Raw genomic sequence first — 16,775 nt, 5'->3', positions numbered from 1 at the left:
AGGGATTTTGGCCCACTCCTCCATACAGACCTTCTCCAGATCCTTCAGGTTTCGGGGCTGTCGCTGGGCAATACGGACTTTCAGCTCCCTCCAAAGATTGTCTATTGGGTTCAGGTCTGGAGACTGGCTAGGCCACTCCAGGACCTTGAGATGCTTCTTACGGAGCCACTCCTTAGTTGCCCTGGCTGTGTGTTTCGGGTCGTTGTCATGCTGGAAGACCCAGCAACGACCCATCTTCAATGCTCTTACTGAGGGAAGGAGGTTGTTGGCCAAGATCTCGCGATACATGGCCCCATCCATCCTCCTCTCAATACGGTGCAGTCGTCCTGTCCCCTTTGCAGAAAAGCATCCCCAAAGAATGATGTTTCCACCTCCATGCTTCACGGTTGGGATGGTGTTCTTTGGGTTGTACTCATCCTTCTTCTTCCTCCAAACACGGCAAGTGGAGTTTAGACCAAAAAGCTCTATTTTTGTCTCATCAGACCACATGACCTTCTCCCATTCCTCCTCTAGATCATCCAGATGGTCATTGGCAAACTTCAGACAGGCCTGGACATGCGCTGGCTTGAGCAGGGGGACCTTGCGTGCGCTGCAGGATTTTAATCCATGACGGCGTAGTGTGTTACTAATGGTTTTCTTTGAGACTGTGGTCCCAGCTCACTTCAGGTCATTGACCAGGTCCTGCCATGCAGTTCTGGGCTGATCCCTCACCTTCCTCATGATCATTGATGCCCCACGAGGTGAGATCTTGCATGGAGCCCCAGACCGAGGGTGATTGACCGTCATCTTGAACTTCTTCCATTTTCTAATAATTGCGCCAACAGTTGTTGCCTTCTCACCAAGCTGCTTGCCTATTGTCCTCTAGCCCATCCCAGCCTTGTGCAGGTCTACAATTTTATCCCTGATGTCCTTACACAGCTCTCTGGTCTTGGCCATTGTGGAGCGGTTAGAGTCTGTTTGATTGAGTGTGTGGACAGGTGTCTTTTATACAGGTAACGAGTTCAAACAGGTGCAGTTAATACAGGTAATGAGTGGAGAACAGGAGGGCTTCTTAAAGAAAAACTAACAGGTCTGTGAGAGCCGGAATTCTTACTGGTTGGTAGGTGATCAAATACTTATGTCATGCAATAAAATGCAAATTAATTACTTAAAAATCATACAATGTGATTTTCTGGATTTTTGTTTTAGATTCCGTCTCTCACAGTTGAAGTGTACCTATGATATAAAATTACAGACCTCTACATGCTTTGTAAGTAGGAAAACCTGCAAAATCGGCAGTGTATCAAATACTTGTTCTCCCCACTATATATAGTACCAGTCAAAAGTTTGGACACACCTACTCATTCCAAGGTTTTTCTTTATTTTTACTATTTTCTACATTGTAGAATAATAGTGAAGACATTTAAACTATGAAATAACACATATGGAATCATGTAGTAACCAAAAAAGTGTTAAACAAACCAAAATATATTTTATATTTGAGATTCTTCAAAGTAGCCACCCTTTGCCTTAATGACAGCTTTGCACACTCTTGGCATTCTCTCAACCACCTTCATGAGGTAGTCAGCTGGAATGCATTTCAATTAACAGGTGTGCCTTGTTAAAAGTTAATTTGTGGAATTTATTTCCTTCTTAATGCGTTTGAGCCAATCAGTTGAGTTGTGACAAGGTAGGGGGGTATACAGAAGATAGCCCTATTTGGTAAAAGACCAAGTCCATATTATGGCAAGAACAGCTCAAGTAAGCAAAGAGAAACGACAGTCCATCATTACTTTAAGACAATAGTAAAAATAAAGAAAAACCCTTGAATGAGTAGGTGTTCTAAAACTTTTGACCGGTAGAATCACCACTCTCGACGGGTCTGACCTAGAGTATGTGGACAACTACAAATACCTAGGTGTCTGGTTAGACTGTAAACTCTCCTTCCAGACTCACATAAAGAATCTCCAATCCAAAGTTAAACCTAGAATCGGCTTCCTATTTCGCAACAAAGCCTCCTTCACTCATGCTGCCAAAAATGCCCTCGTAAAACTGACTATCCTACTGATCCTTGACTTCGGCGATGTCATTTACAAAATAGCCTCCAACACTCTACTCAGCAAATTGGATGTAGTCTATCACAGTGCCATCCGTTTTGTCTCCAAAGCCCCATACACTACCCACCACTATGACCTGTACGCTCTTGTTGGCTGGTCCTCACTACATGTTTGTCGTCAAACCCACTGGCTCCAGGCCATCTATAAATCACTGCTAGGCAAATCCCATCCTTATCTTAGCTCATTGGTCACCATAGCAACACCCACCCGTAGTCTGCGCTCCAGCAGGTATATCTCACTGGTCATTCCCAAAGCCAACACCTCCTTTGTCCGCCATTCCTTCCAGTTCTCTGCTGCCAATGACTGGAACGAATTGCAAAAATCTCTGAAGCTGGAGACTCTTATCTCCCTCAATAACTTTAAGCATCAGTTGTCAGAGCACCTTACCGGTCACTGCACCTGTACACAGCCCATCTGAAATTAGCCCACCCAACTACCTCATCCCTATATTGTTATTTATTTTGCTCTTTTGCACCCCAGTATCTCTATTTGCACATAATCTCTTGCACATCTAGCATTCCAGTGTTAATACTATTGTAATTATTTTGCACTATAGCCTATTTATTGCCTTACCTCCATAACTTGCTACATTTGCACACACTGTATATATCTTTTCTGTTGTATTTTTGACTTTATGTTTTTTTTACCCCATATGTAACTCTGTGTTGTTTTATTGCACTGCTTTGCTTTATCTTGGCCAGGTCGCAGTTGTAAATGAGAACCTGTTCTCAACTGGCTTACCTGGTTAAATAAAGGTGAAAAAAATAATTAAAAAATGATGGTATTTCATGGGGGGGGGGGTGGACGACAATTTAATAAATTTTAGAATAAGGCTGTAACATAACAAAAATGTGGAAAAAGTCAAGAGGTCTGAATTCTTTCCGAATGCACCATAAATTAGTTATTTCTGTATTTAATTTTCAATACATTTGCAAAAATAATCATTATGGGTCATTATGTTATTATGGGTATTGTATGCAGATGCATGAGAACAAAAATAAATGTAATCATTTTTTAATTAAGGCTGTAACAACAAAACGGGGTATAAATCAAAGGGTATGAATACTTTCTGAAGGCACTGCATCTAGCTAGCATATAATTATGTAATTGAAGTAATGATAGGCCTACTACTAATATCCTAAACACATTATAATGCCGAGCACATCAAGGCAGCACCTCTCTCTCTCACTCTCTCTCCATCCCGCAAAATGTAAGTCACATCTCGAGCCCTACACTTCAGAAAGAAACGATTGGAAAATAATTTCAGTTCCAACCCCTGTGGTGAACACAAATAGAGTATTAGTTTGATTGAAATGAAAGACTGCAGTGCATACTGCAGGGGTTAAATTAGGGGAAACTGAGCTCCACCATTATCTGACTGGAAACAGCATACAGTTGGAATTGAATTATCATTTTCCAAATGCATTTTCCAATTTAATCTATTACTATACCATGTTTTGTCAGTATGTACTATAATAAACAGTTATCCTGATCATTACTATAATAAACAGTTATCCTGATAATTACTATAATAAACAGCTATCCTGATCATTACAATAATAAACAGTTATACTGATCATTACTATAATAAACAGCTATCCTGATAATTACTATAATAAACAGCTATCCTGATCATTACTATAATAAACAGTTATCCTGATCATTACTATAATAAACAGTTATCCTGATAATTACTATAATAAACAGCTATCCTGATCATTACTATAATAAACAGTTATCCTGATAATTACGATAATAAACAGCTATCCTGATCATTACTATACTAAAGAGTTATCCTGATCATTACTATAATACACAGTTATCCTGATAATTACTATAATACACAGTTATCCTGATAATTACTATAATACACAGTTATCCTGATAATTACTATAATACAGTTATCCAGATAATTACTATACTAGAGAGTTATCCTGATCATTACTGTAAGTGGTGTTACATAGATGCTGTGTTCACAATGCATGATTAATACATAATTCATGGTTTATTTGATGTAGTAAATAAATAAATGATTTATTGATGTATAGGTAAGAATTTAAATGTGATGTAACAGGTCAAATTAACTTTAGGCCATTGTTTGTGTTTTTATGTTCCATCCCGAAACTAACGTTCTCTGTTGTGTTACTGCTACGGAATTTGTTAATTGACTGTGTGCAATCTAACTTAAGCAGATCTCAGTCTGAGTTATAATTGTTGATGGCAGAGGCCAAGCAAGACAGTAAAGGGACTTTCAAGGGACTTTACGGATTCAATAACCTCTTTTCAGGACAAGCAGCCTACGAGGTATTTTGTTCAACCTGTAGAACTTTGTTCATATTCGCGCCAAGCACCATTTTGTATTCTTTTGTTTCAGTACTGTATAATTTATCAACGTTACTGTGTTCATTCAAATATATAGTTCTCACGGCGTGACGTGGATGCATCGGAGAAAAAGACATGCAAGGCAATAAACGCCTGTTTCAAGGAACCAACCTGTGTCTGTTGTCGTGAAGAGAGCTACAATTACTATAATAAACAGTTATCCTGACAATTACTATAATAAACAGTTATCCTGACAATTACTATAATAAACAGTTATGCTGACAATTACTATAATAAACAGTTATGCTGACAATTACTATAATAAACAGTTATGCTGACAATTACTATAATACACAGTTATCCTGATCATTACTATAACACACAGTTATCCTGACAATTACTACAATAAACAGTTATCCTGATCATTACTATAACACACAGTTATCCTGACAATTACTATAATACACAGTTATCCTGATCATTACTATAACACACAGTTATCCTGATAATTACTATAACACACAGTTATCCTGACAATTACTATAATACACAGTTATCTTGATAATTATTATAATAAACAGCTATCCTGATAATTACTATAACACACAGTTATCCTGATCATTACTATAACACACAGTTATCCTGATAATTACTATAATAAACCATTATCCTGATAACTACATCAGATATTATAATAAGTATCATCATGATAACTGTGTGTTATAGTAATTATCAGGATAACTGTTTATTATAGTAATTATCAGGATAACAGTTTATTATAATATTTATCATCAGGATAACTGTGTATTGTAGTAATTGTCAGGATAACTGTTTATTATAGTAATTGTAGCTCTCTTCACGACAACAGACACAGGTTGGTTCCTTGAAACAGGCGTTTATTGCCTTGCATGTATTTTTCTCCGATGCATCCACGTCACGCCGTGAGAACTATATATTTGAATGAACACAGTAACATTGATAAATTATACAGTACTGAAACAAAATAATACAAAATGGTGCTTGGCGCGAATATAAACAAAGTTCTACAGGTTGAACAAAATACCTCGTAGTAAACATTAGAAGTGCAACGTGCTCCAATCGACGGACACACACACCCCACACACACACCACACAGAGACACACCTCATTTCAGGGTCCATGGTCTCATCAAGATCCTTGTTTCGTGACCCATCCTTCTGTCTTTCTTTAGGGATGGCACCACCCTCAGCCCCCTGATGATAACTCATTATAACTCTCAGAGAGGAGGCCTCACAATCCTGAAGAGGACTGGTCTGGTCCCATATCAATCTGTAAATAAGAAGAGTAAATACCATTATATTAAAACGTTTAAACACAAAAGCAGAGTAGGCTTACTGTTGGCCTGCTGTGCTGGGGATTTAAATTGACATTATAATGACATCCTGTAAAGCAACTGTGAAAAGCAGTAAAGGCTGAATGTTTTTTTTTTGTTTTAATTATTATTATTATAAAAAATAAAATAAAAAGCAATGTAGCATAATTACATAGTGAATATGTAATTATGTTATTTAGTTGTCTTTTTCGTGTCAGTCCTCTTTTAGGAAATTGTATTATCCCTAGGGGGGCACCAATCCGCCCCAACCTGGTCATGGCTAGACGGTATACAGTTTATGTCAATTTGAAGTCAAAAGTTAATTTTTGCATTTTAATTAAACCTAACCTTTTACTTAACTTTAACCTAACTTTCCCAACCTACTACGGTAATTATACTAACCTGCGGAGTATTTCTCCTAACCTGCTAGGAAAAGTATATCCTGGTCTGAATTAGCATGAGCAGCAGTTCCACCATTTTAACGTATTCAACTGGGTGGGACTTCCACCTTCATTGGCCTATCCTTCCTGGTGACCCTGTTGTGTCCAGCCGGGTCATCGGGATGGATCAGCCAGTGTACTACTTTTAAAAGGAGATAGCATCAACAGAGCTGCCTCTGCTGTATATCTCTATGGCCCAACGCAAAACCAAAGTGGCTAAGTTTTTATGAATCCATTTTGTTAAGGTTGGCTGGGAGTCATAGGTCGTATCCGAAATACTTACTAAAACGACATAATGTGTATTACTAATCGTACTATATACTATTTAGAAACGTACTGTTTACTAAAAATGTATGCAGTAACAACAAATATCAACATACTAGACTCACCGTTCATTTGGGTACAGTGCGTCCTTCCTCAACAGTGTGCAGCGAATTATAGCCGGAATTAGTTTAACATCCTGGCATTTAAAGCTTAGTCGATTTTCCAAATTTCACATATAAAACGTTATATTTTCGCATACCTAAAATGCCTACTATTTAGAACGCAAGTATGGGTATTCGGATGCACCTGTAAAAATGTAACAGGACTCAATTAGGCCTATGACCGCCTATCAAAGTTAGGAAGAAATACACTGTATGTATACAATACACACGATTGTCCATTGTTTCTTTCCTCATAAGTATCTCTTATTTTAGGATAAATATAATAAGATATCTGCTAAATATCTTAGTCAGGTAGCTGTGTAAAAGAGAAGACGTTTCGTGGTCTTCCTTGTGCGCACTCACCATTATGCCAGTGGGCCTAGCGGGGTACTAGATTTTTGTACTTGCCATGTATTAGAAAGAAGTTGAAAAATCGGGACTTTATTATAAGAAAGTTTCGTTGAGTTGAATAAGAATCGACTCCCAAAGAATCTAACACCTGACTTTCATAATAAAATATTAACCTACCATTTCTCCTGCTGTCTTGCAAGTCGAATAAACCTGGGTGTAGCCATAGAAATAGAGAAAGGTTGTCGAATTTACTCTCACTTTCTAACAGGAAAGCACTTCGACAAAACAACTCCCGCTTTAAAAAAACACAACAGGTGTACGTTTTCTAAGAGACAGAATATGTAGTTCTAATTTTTGAAACGTTTGTGGTGTCAAATATTGATAGGGTCAAATTAATTAAAAACATCTGGAAATAACACGACACATCTTAGCATTGGCATACGCCGCAAACTCTATCAAGAAAATATTATTTGTCCATTAAAATGATTTGATAATGTGGGAATGTGTCTTCAGCTCGTAGTTATTAAATGCAGTGAAAATACAAACAAACATAGATCAGAAAACATTATACAGTATTCGTATCAACTTTTTGGCGTTCCTGTGATAGTTGTAATCACTCCTTTGTTCCTTTAGGTGGCGACAGGGGACTTTGTAGAGCTGAACGTCCTGAGACGTTATAGCAGAGACAGCAGAAATCAAAGGAGTGAAGGGACGCTTTCAGATGTACAGAGACCATAGCCACGGGAAGTCGTTTGCGGGTGGAGGGGGCTGCGTTTTTTTTTTGTTTGAACAGACAGCTCGGTGCATTCAACATGTTAATACTTCTTACAAAAAGAAGTAGTGATGAAGTCAATCTCTCCTCCACTTTGAGCCAGGAGAGATTGACATGCAAATAATCAATTATCTCAGTTTACATTTAAGGACCAGCTGTGCTGCCCCGTTCTGAACCTATTTTAATTGTACATGGCTAAATAACAGTTGACAAGTTACATTTTAAGCCCATCATCTCAAAATATATATATTTTAAAGCCCTCTGCTTTACACCTCTGAAGCCCTACCGTGTCATGGTATATTTTCATAGAACTGTACAGTGCAGAGGAGGCTGGTGGGATGAGCTATAGGAGGATGGTCTCATTGCAATGGCTGCAATGGAATTCATGGAATGGAGTCAAACATGTGGTTTCCATACATTTGATGTGTTTGATACCATTCCATTTATACCATTCCATTCATTACAATGAGTCCATCCTCCTATAGCTCCTCCCTCCAGTCTTCTCTGGTACCATGTCATTGAATATCCTTTACTGAATCAAAGTGTAGCGATGTGAACAATCCCTCTGTAAATGTTGATGTACATGTTTACTTTCTGCATTTCTTTTTACAGTTTATTTTGATATTTTTACTCGGGAAAAGGTAGATAATCACAACTACATAGCCTCTATAGCTCATGAAGCATTGTGGGGATACATAGATACTGTACATTGTTGTTCACTAACTCTGTAGAACAACTAGTGCATAAATAAAACATGGAATGGAGTACTTAGTCCATCTGTTATCAGTATAATGAAACCATGGACTGGACTACAGTAATGTTCACTAGTAGACTACACTACAGTAGTTATCAGTATAATGAAACCATGGACTGGACTGACAGTAATGTTCACTTGTAGACTACACTACAGTAGTTATCAGTATAATGAAACCATGGACTGGACTTCAGGAATGTTCACTAGTAGACTACACTACAGTAGTTATCAGTATAATGAAACCATGGACTGGACTACAGTAATGTTCACTAGTAGACTACACTACAGTAGTTATCAGTATAATGAAAACATGGACTGGACTGCAGGAATGTTCACTAGTAGTTATCAGTATAATGAAACCATGGACTGGACTGCAGTAATGTTCACTAGTAGACTACACTACAGTAGTTATCAGTATAAGGAAACCATGGACTGGACTACAGTAATGTTCACTAGTAGACTACACTACAGTAGTTATCAGTATAATGAAACCATGGACTGGACTACCAGTAATGTTCACTAGTAGACTACACTACAGTACATTTACATTTTAGTCATTTAGCAGACGCTCTTATCCAGAGCGACTTACAGTTAGTGAATACATATATATATATATATATATTTTTTTTTTTTTAACTGGTCCCCCGTGGGAATCGAACCCACAACCCTGGCGTTGCAAACGCCATGCTCTATCAACTGCGCTACATCCCTGCCGGCCATTCCCTCCCCTACCCTGGACAACGCTAGGCCAATTGTGCGCCGCCCATGAGTATTCAAATTTTACCCTACGAGGACTGCTGCTGGTTTTCTGTTCTACCTGATAATTGATGGCAGCAACCTGGTGGCCCAGGTCTAAACCAGTCCCTGATTAGAGAGGAATCATTTTTAAAAAGCAGTGGAACTGGCTCTGGTCCAGATTTGAATGTGAGGGGTTAGGCAGCTATATCGAGAGAAAGATGGCGTTCCAGATCGTCTTTTTCTGCATACGAACATCATCACATTTCACACCGCCTGGAGAAGTATGTATCATGTCAGGAAACCCATTAATGTGACATATTATTATATTGCAATCAGACTCGCAGCGCAACTGCAAAAAAAGACTACCTGGAACGCTGCCAGATAGTTTGCCTGTAGTGTTTTGTTTTGCAAGTAGTAACAAAATATGTTAACATTTGACAATTTCATGTATGCTAACAACAAATTAAATCCCTTTTTGTGAACATCCTTACAATCTGTCATGCGAGATCTGGGCCATTTCGATTTGTACCTGTTCAAATTACCTGAGAGGAATAGCAATTGTTACAACGTTGAGTCCTAAAGTCTTCCCCAGTTTGAATAAGGAACAGCCTACCTGCCGTCAAACATATCTTAACCTGACACGTTTATAAAACATGTTGACTTACCATTTTCCTGCTGCATTCAGAGTAGCCTAGCCTGGAGCATGTACTGACACGGTCATAATGTCACGGACAGAAGAGGACCCAAGAGCGCAAGTTCAAATTCAGAGTTCTTTATTGAAGGTTTCAGGCGGGAAGAGGAGTGCCAGGGGTGTCAGGGGTTCCAGGGGTGCTTGGGGCTCTGGGGTTTTTCAGGGTCCTGTGGGTACCTGTGCTCCGGGGGTCACCAAATGTCCGGGGGTGTCCAGTCCAAGTGCTTAGTGTGTGTGTTCCCCAGTGATGGAGCGGCGTATCGGGCTGAGGGTGGTGAAGCGTCTGGGCACGCTCATCTGGTGGTCGGAGACCTGGGGGAACACACACACAACAGCAATATGAATGGCAGGCAGAAGTACAGATCAGGGCTGGGCAAATATCGTGGTGAGAGACAGAAGGCAGAATCGAGTTACCGGAGGGGCTGAAGATCGGAGAGTAGTCGAGGTCCAGAAGGCAGGTCGGGATAGACGGGGCAGTAGAACAAGGAGGCAGTCAAGAAAGGATCGGTATCACAAACAGGAGTCAGAGCGCAGACAGGCAGGTTACTGGTCCGGGTTTGAAGACGATCTGACAGGGCTTGGCTGAAAAACAGGGCTTGATATACTGGGAGAGGTTAGTGGGGAAATGCAGTTCAGCTGGCAGAGTAATTAGAACAGAGTGAGGCAAGGTGAGGATGGTGAGTGGGAAATGCAGTGCAGCTGGCCAGGTAACAAGAGCAGAGCAGGGCGGAGCCAGGTGGAGCTCGTTAGGCAGAGTAGGGAGAGAGTGAGCAGAGTGGCAGAGAATTGAATGCAATTAATGTTGCTACCAGGGAGAGAGAGTGCTCATGACAGGACCCCCCCTCCAAGGGACGGCCCCAGAAGTCCCAAGAACAACATCATGCCGGGAGGGTGGAGGGGAGCAGGCGGCGGGTCAGAACTCCTCCGAGCGGTCCGAGTGAATCTCCTCATCCTCAGAAGGAGCTGGAGGGTCACGGTCGGGAGACAGGACAGGCACTGAGACAGGAGCAGGGTCAGGCACAGGACAGGAAGCAGGGCGGGCAGGACGGCTAGGAACCCCTCTTGGACGGCCCCTACGGATTGCAGGCTGATCAGGATGTAGTCGGTGGAAGTCAGTGATAAGGGTCCGGTCCACTATCCTCCTGGCCGGGATCCAGGTCCTCTCCTCTGGACCATATCCCTCCCAGTCAACGAGGTACTGGAGACCCCTACCCCTTCGCCTAGAGCGGAGCAGCCGCCGGACGGTGAAGACAGGACCGCCATCTACGAGGCGCGGAGGAGGTGGCGCCGGAGCTGCAGGGACCAGGGGACTTTCATGGACCGGCTTGACCTTGGAGACGTGGAAGGTGGGGTGGACCCGCATGGAAGCGGGCAACTGAAGTCGGACCGCCGTTGGACTGATGACTTTCTGCACAGGAAAAGGACCAATGAAGCGAGGGGCCAGCTTACGTGATTCAACCCGCAGCGGCAGATCCCGGGCAGACAGCCAGACCTTCTGACCAACCCGGTAAGTAGGTGCTGGGGTCCTCCGTCGGTTGGCACCGACGGCGTAGCTGGTTCCAGACTTCAGGAGCACAGTGCGAGCCTGGGCCCAAGTGCGGCGGCAGCGGCGGGCATACGCAAGAGCAGACGGACAGGTGGCATCCGCCTCCTGGCTGGCAAACAGTGGAGGTTGATACCCGTAGACACACTGAAAGGGGGAGAGCCCGGTGGAGGAACTGGTGAGTGAATTATGGGCATATTCCACCCAGAGCAGGTGTTGAGCCCAGGCCCGGGGATTTTGGGAAGCCACACACCTCAGTGCCTTCTCCAGCTCCTGGTTCATGCGTTCAGTCTGGCCGTTTGACTGCGGGTGGAATCCAGACGATAGGCTGGCGGTGGCCCCAAGGAGATGACAGAACTCCTTCCAAAAGGTTGCTGAGAATTGCGGGCCCCGGTCTGACACTATATCCTGGGGTAGGCCATGGATACGAAACACATGTTCCAGGACCACCTGGGAGGTCTCTTTAGCAGAGGGTAGTTTGGGAAGGGGCACGAAGTGGGTCATCTTACTAAAGCGGTCAACAATGGTAAGGATGACTGTGTGTCCGTCAGAGGGCGGAAGGCCCGTAACAAAGTCCAGTGAAACGTGGGACCAGGGCCTCTTGGGTATGAGTAGGGGTTGCAGCAACCCAGCAGGAGGCTGGTTGGGGGTCTTGTTTCGGTTACAAGTGGGACAAGCTCGGATGAATTCTCGGACATCCCGTCTCATCCGCCGCCACCAGAACCGCTGGCGGACCAGATGAAGGGTGCGAGTGATGCCGGGATGACAGGCCAGACGGGATTCGTGCCCCCACTGAATCACAGGTGACCTGAGATTTGCTGGAACAAACAGACGGTTGGGGGCGCTGGTGCTTGGACCTGGCTGGTCCCGAAGAGCCTCCATGACCTGCTTCTCGATCTCCCAGGTGAGGACCGCTACGACCAAGTGGCTGGGAAGAATGGGGGCTGTCATGGCGGTGGTCTCGTCCTTCTGAAACATCCGGGAAAGAGCATCAGGTTTGATGTTGCGAGATCCCGGGCGGTAGGAGAGCGTGAAATTGAAGCGCGTAAAGAACAGAGACCACCGCTGTTGACGGGAGTTCAGCCTCCTGGCTGTTTGGATATACTCCAGGTTCTTGTGGTCTGTCCACACTACGAATGGTTCCTTTGACCCCTCTAACCAGTGCCGCCATTCTTCAAGGGCGAGCTTGACAGCCAACAGCTCGCGGTTCCCAATGTCGTAGTTGCATTCGGCAGGGGTTAGCCGACGGGAGTAGAAGGCACAGGGGTGCATCTTGCCATCCTCAGCTGCTCTTTGAGAAAGCACTGCACCCACTCCCACGTCCGAAGCATCTACCTCCACCACAAACTGCCTTGCTGCATCTGGCATCTGGAGGATGGGAGCAGAAGTGAAACATGTCTTGAGGATATTGAAGGCCTTATCAGCAGCTGATGTCCATTGGTACGGTTGTTTAGTGCTGGTTAGCGCCGTGAGGGGTGCAGCCACTGTGCTATAGTTTCTGATGAATCTCCTATAAAAGTTGGCAAAGCCCAGGAACTGTTGCAACTTTTTCCGAGACTCAGGAACTGGCCAGGAAGTGACAGCCGACACCTTCGTGAGATCCATCTGAATGCTGCCCTCGGTCACCACATACCCCAGGAATGAAACGGTTTTGGCATGGAACTCGCACTTCTCTGCCTTCACGAAAAGAGAGTTCTCCAGCAGGCGGCGCAGGACCAACTGGACGTGGTGCGTGTGTTCTGACAGAGTCTTTGAGAATATTAAAATATCGTCAAGGTACACAAATACGAACGTATTTAGCATGTCCCTGAGGATATCATTCACTAGGGCTTGAAAAACTGCTGGGGCATTGGTGAGGCCGAAGGGCATGACGAGATATTCATAGTGGCCGGTTGGTGTGTTGAACGCTGTCTTCCATTCGTCTCCCTCCCTCATCCGCACCAGATGGTAGGCATTGCGAAGGTCCAGCTTTGTGAATACAGTGGCTCCCTGCAGCAGTTCGAAGGCAGACGAAAGTAAGGGCAGTGGGTAACGATTCTTAACCGTGATGTCGTTCAGACCCCGGTAATCTATGCATGGACGAAGAGAACCGTCCTTCTTGCCGACAAAGAAGAATCCCGCTCCTGCGGGGGAAGATGACGGTCTAATTATCCCGGCGGCAAGAGAGTCATTAATGTAGTCCTCCATGGCCTTTCTTTCCGGGGCTGACAGTGAATACAGACGACCCTTGGGAGGTGCTGTGCCAGGCAGGAGATCAATCGCGCAGTCATAGGGTCTGTGTGGGGGTAGAGATGTCGCCTTGGATTTGTTGAACACCTCTTTCAGGCTGTGGTAACAGGCCGGAACATTGGATATGTCGGAGGTAGCGCTAGATCTTTCCCGGTGAACGGGCAGGGTGGCCCCCCTTAAACAGGTCTGGTGACAACTCCTTCCCCACTCACGGACTGTTCCTGTCTCCCAGTCGATGTGGGGGTTGTGCTGACGGAGCCACGGGTATCCAAGAATGAGTGGTTGGCCAGGTGAGTGTAGGAGGTGAAACTGGATGGACTCCTGGTGGTTTCCTGACAGCAGGATTGTCACAGGGGCGGAGATATGAGTGACAGTGCCAAGATGATGCCCATCCAGGGCTCGTGCAGGAATGGGTTGTGTCAGTTGATGATGGTTCACGCCCAGTTGCTGTGCAAGCTCAGGGTCCATGATGTTTGCTTCGGCTCCGGAATCCACAAGGGCGGCCAATGTATGAGTCTTGTCAGAAAGCTGAAGGCGGAGATGAAGCAGGGTCTTTCGGATGGAGGGAGACTGAAGGCTTGTTGAGCTCACCCGGATCTCCCCTACACCTGGTGAGCTGCGGCTTTTGCCGGACAAGTGGCGACACGGTGATTCTCGCCACCACAGTAGAGGCAAAGGTTGGAGCTTAGACGGCGCCGACGCTCCTCGGGAGTCAGAGAGGCACGGCCAATCTCCATGGGCTCAGGCTGACTGAGTTGGCTATGGGACTTGACAGGCAGGGGCTGGACAGAAGCGGTATCGACCCGAGTGCGGATGGCAGGTTGACTGAGACGGCCCTTCTCCCTCCTCCGGGTCTGTATACGGCGGTCAATGCGGACGGCAAGGTCAATGGCGGCATCAAGCGTTGAGGGCGGGTCATGGGAAACAAGCTCGTCTTTGATATAGTCCGCCAGGCTATGGAGGAAGGCTTGCACCAGTGCCTCTGGGTTAAACGAGCTTTGACTGGCCAGGGTACGAAAGTCAATGGAGAAGTCTGCCACTGTCCGATTGCCCTGACGGATGGTGAGCAGAGCTTGTGACGCTTCGGCTGTTGGCGAGCCTAGGTCAAAGACCTTTAACATCTCCTCCTCAAAGGCACTGAAGGAGGCACAGGCTGGGGTTTGCCGGTCGAATTCCGCCGTTCCCCACAACCGAGCTCGACCGGTGAGATGTGTGATGACATACCCCACCTTGGCTCCCTCTGTTGAGAAAGTCCTGGGCTGTAGTGCAAACTGGATTCGGCAGCTGCTCAAGAATGGTCTTACTTGCTTCTGGTTGCCATCAAAACGTTCCGGGTTCCCAATCTTTGGTTCAGGAGCGTGGGGATCTGGTGGCAGCACTGCCGGGCCTGCAGCATTGGGACCTCCAGCGGAGGGATGAAGGAGTGTCGGTGGTACAGGAACAGAAGGACCAGGGGGGGGTGCAGGTGGAGTAGCCGGGTTTGAGAGTAGTTGCAGGGCTTGGGCTAGCTGTTGTTGCTGCAGTTGGAACTGTTGTTGCTGCTGGTTGAATAGCTGGAGAAGGGAAGCGATGTCGCCAGCCATCCGATTTATGTCTCCCTCAGAGCGTTCCAGTCGCTGTATGGCAGTCATCTCTGGCTCTTCTTCCATCGTGGTCAGGGAGTGCGCTGGGTCCATGATGGTCAGATCGTTCTGTCACGGACAGAAGAGGACCCAAGAGCGCAAGTTCAAATTCAGAGTTCTTTATTGAAGGTTTCAGGCGGGAAGAGGAGTGCCAGGGGTGTCAGGGGTTCCAGGGGTGCTTGGGGCTCTGGGGTTTTTCAGGGTCCTGTGGGTACCTGTGCTCCGGGGGTCACCAAATGTCCGGGGGTGTCCAGTCCAAGTGCTTAGTGTGTGTGTTCCCCAGTGATGGAGCGGCGTATCGGGCTGAGGGTGGTGAAGCGTCTGGGCACGCTCATCTGGTGGTCGGAGACCTGGGGGAACACACACACAACAGCAATATGAATGGCAGGCAGAAGTACAGATCAGGGCTGGGCAAATATCGTGGTGAGAGACAGAAGGCAGAATCGAGTTACCGGAGGGGCTGAAGATCGGAGAGTAGTCGAGGTCCAGAAGGCAGGTCGGGATAGACGGGGCAGTAGAACAAGGAGGCAGTCAAGAAAGGATCGGTATCACAAACAGGAGTCAGAGCGCAGACAGGCAGGTTACTGGTCCGGGTTTGAAGACGATCTGACAGGGCTTGGCTGAAAAACAGGGCTTGATATACTGGGAGAGGTTAGTGGGGAAATGCAGTTCAGCTGGCAGAGTAATTAGAACAGAGTGAGGCAAGGTGAGGATGGTGAGTGGGAAATGCAGTGCAGCTGGCCAGGTAACAAGAGCAGAGCAGGGCGGAGCCAGGTGGAGCTCGTTAGGCAGAGTAGGGAGAGAGTGAGCAGAGTGGCAGAGAATTGAATGCAATTAATGTTGCTACCAGGGAGAGAGAGTGCTCATGACACATAATAAAAAGGTGGAAGCCTAAGGTGACGTTACTGAGGTGAGGGGAGGAGCATCTGTGCATCCATCACTTCGGACAACTTTAGAAAAGATGGTGAGCGTGGGCACGCTTTCCCCGCGTGAGCTCACTGGTATAAAAATAAATTGTGAACTAGGCATTTATTACTCCTGTATGAGCAGATATAAAAAAACTAAATCACAAAATGTGTGAACTAGGCCTTTATTACTCCTGTATGAGCAGACATGGAACAAATATTTATATATACAGTACCAGTCAAAAGTTTGGACACCTACTCATTCAAGGGTTTTTCTTTATTTTTACTATTTTCTACATTGTAGAATAATAGTGAAGACATCAAAACTATGAGATAACACATTTGGAATCATGTAGTAACCAAAAAAGTGTTAAACAAATCAGAATATATTTTATATTTGAGATTCTTAAAATAGCCACCCTTTGTCTTGATGACAGCTTTGCACACTCTTGGCATTCTCTCAACCAGCTTCATGAGGTATTCACCTGGAATACATTTCAATGAACAGGAGTGCCTTGTTAAAAGTTAATTTGTGG

General features: G+C 44.9%; 1 protein-coding gene across 1 annotated transcript in view; it reads right to left on the bottom strand.

Annotated features, from left to right (window-relative positions):
- The window catches only part of LOC311110108 (interferon-induced very large GTPase 1-like), a 33,494-nt gene extending 26,272 nt beyond the window's left edge, over positions 1-7,222 (bottom strand). Inside the window, exon 1 of the mRNA XM_084188679.1 lies at positions 7,163-7,222. The gene's annotated coding sequence lies outside the window, so the exon portion shown is untranslated. The remainder of the gene's footprint in view (positions 1-7,162) is intronic.
- Positions 7,223-16,775: the final 9,553 nt, after the last annotated feature.

Source organism: Coregonus lavaretus (assembly GCF_964263955.1).
Source record: "Coregonus lavaretus genome assembly, contig: SUPER_35_unloc_2, whole genome shotgun sequence".
In the NCBI taxonomy this organism is placed as follows: Eukaryota; Metazoa; Chordata; class Actinopteri; order Salmoniformes; family Salmonidae; genus Coregonus; species Coregonus lavaretus.
The sequence above is the reverse complement of the archived record's forward strand: the minus strand, read 5'-3'. Positions and strand labels throughout refer to the sequence as shown.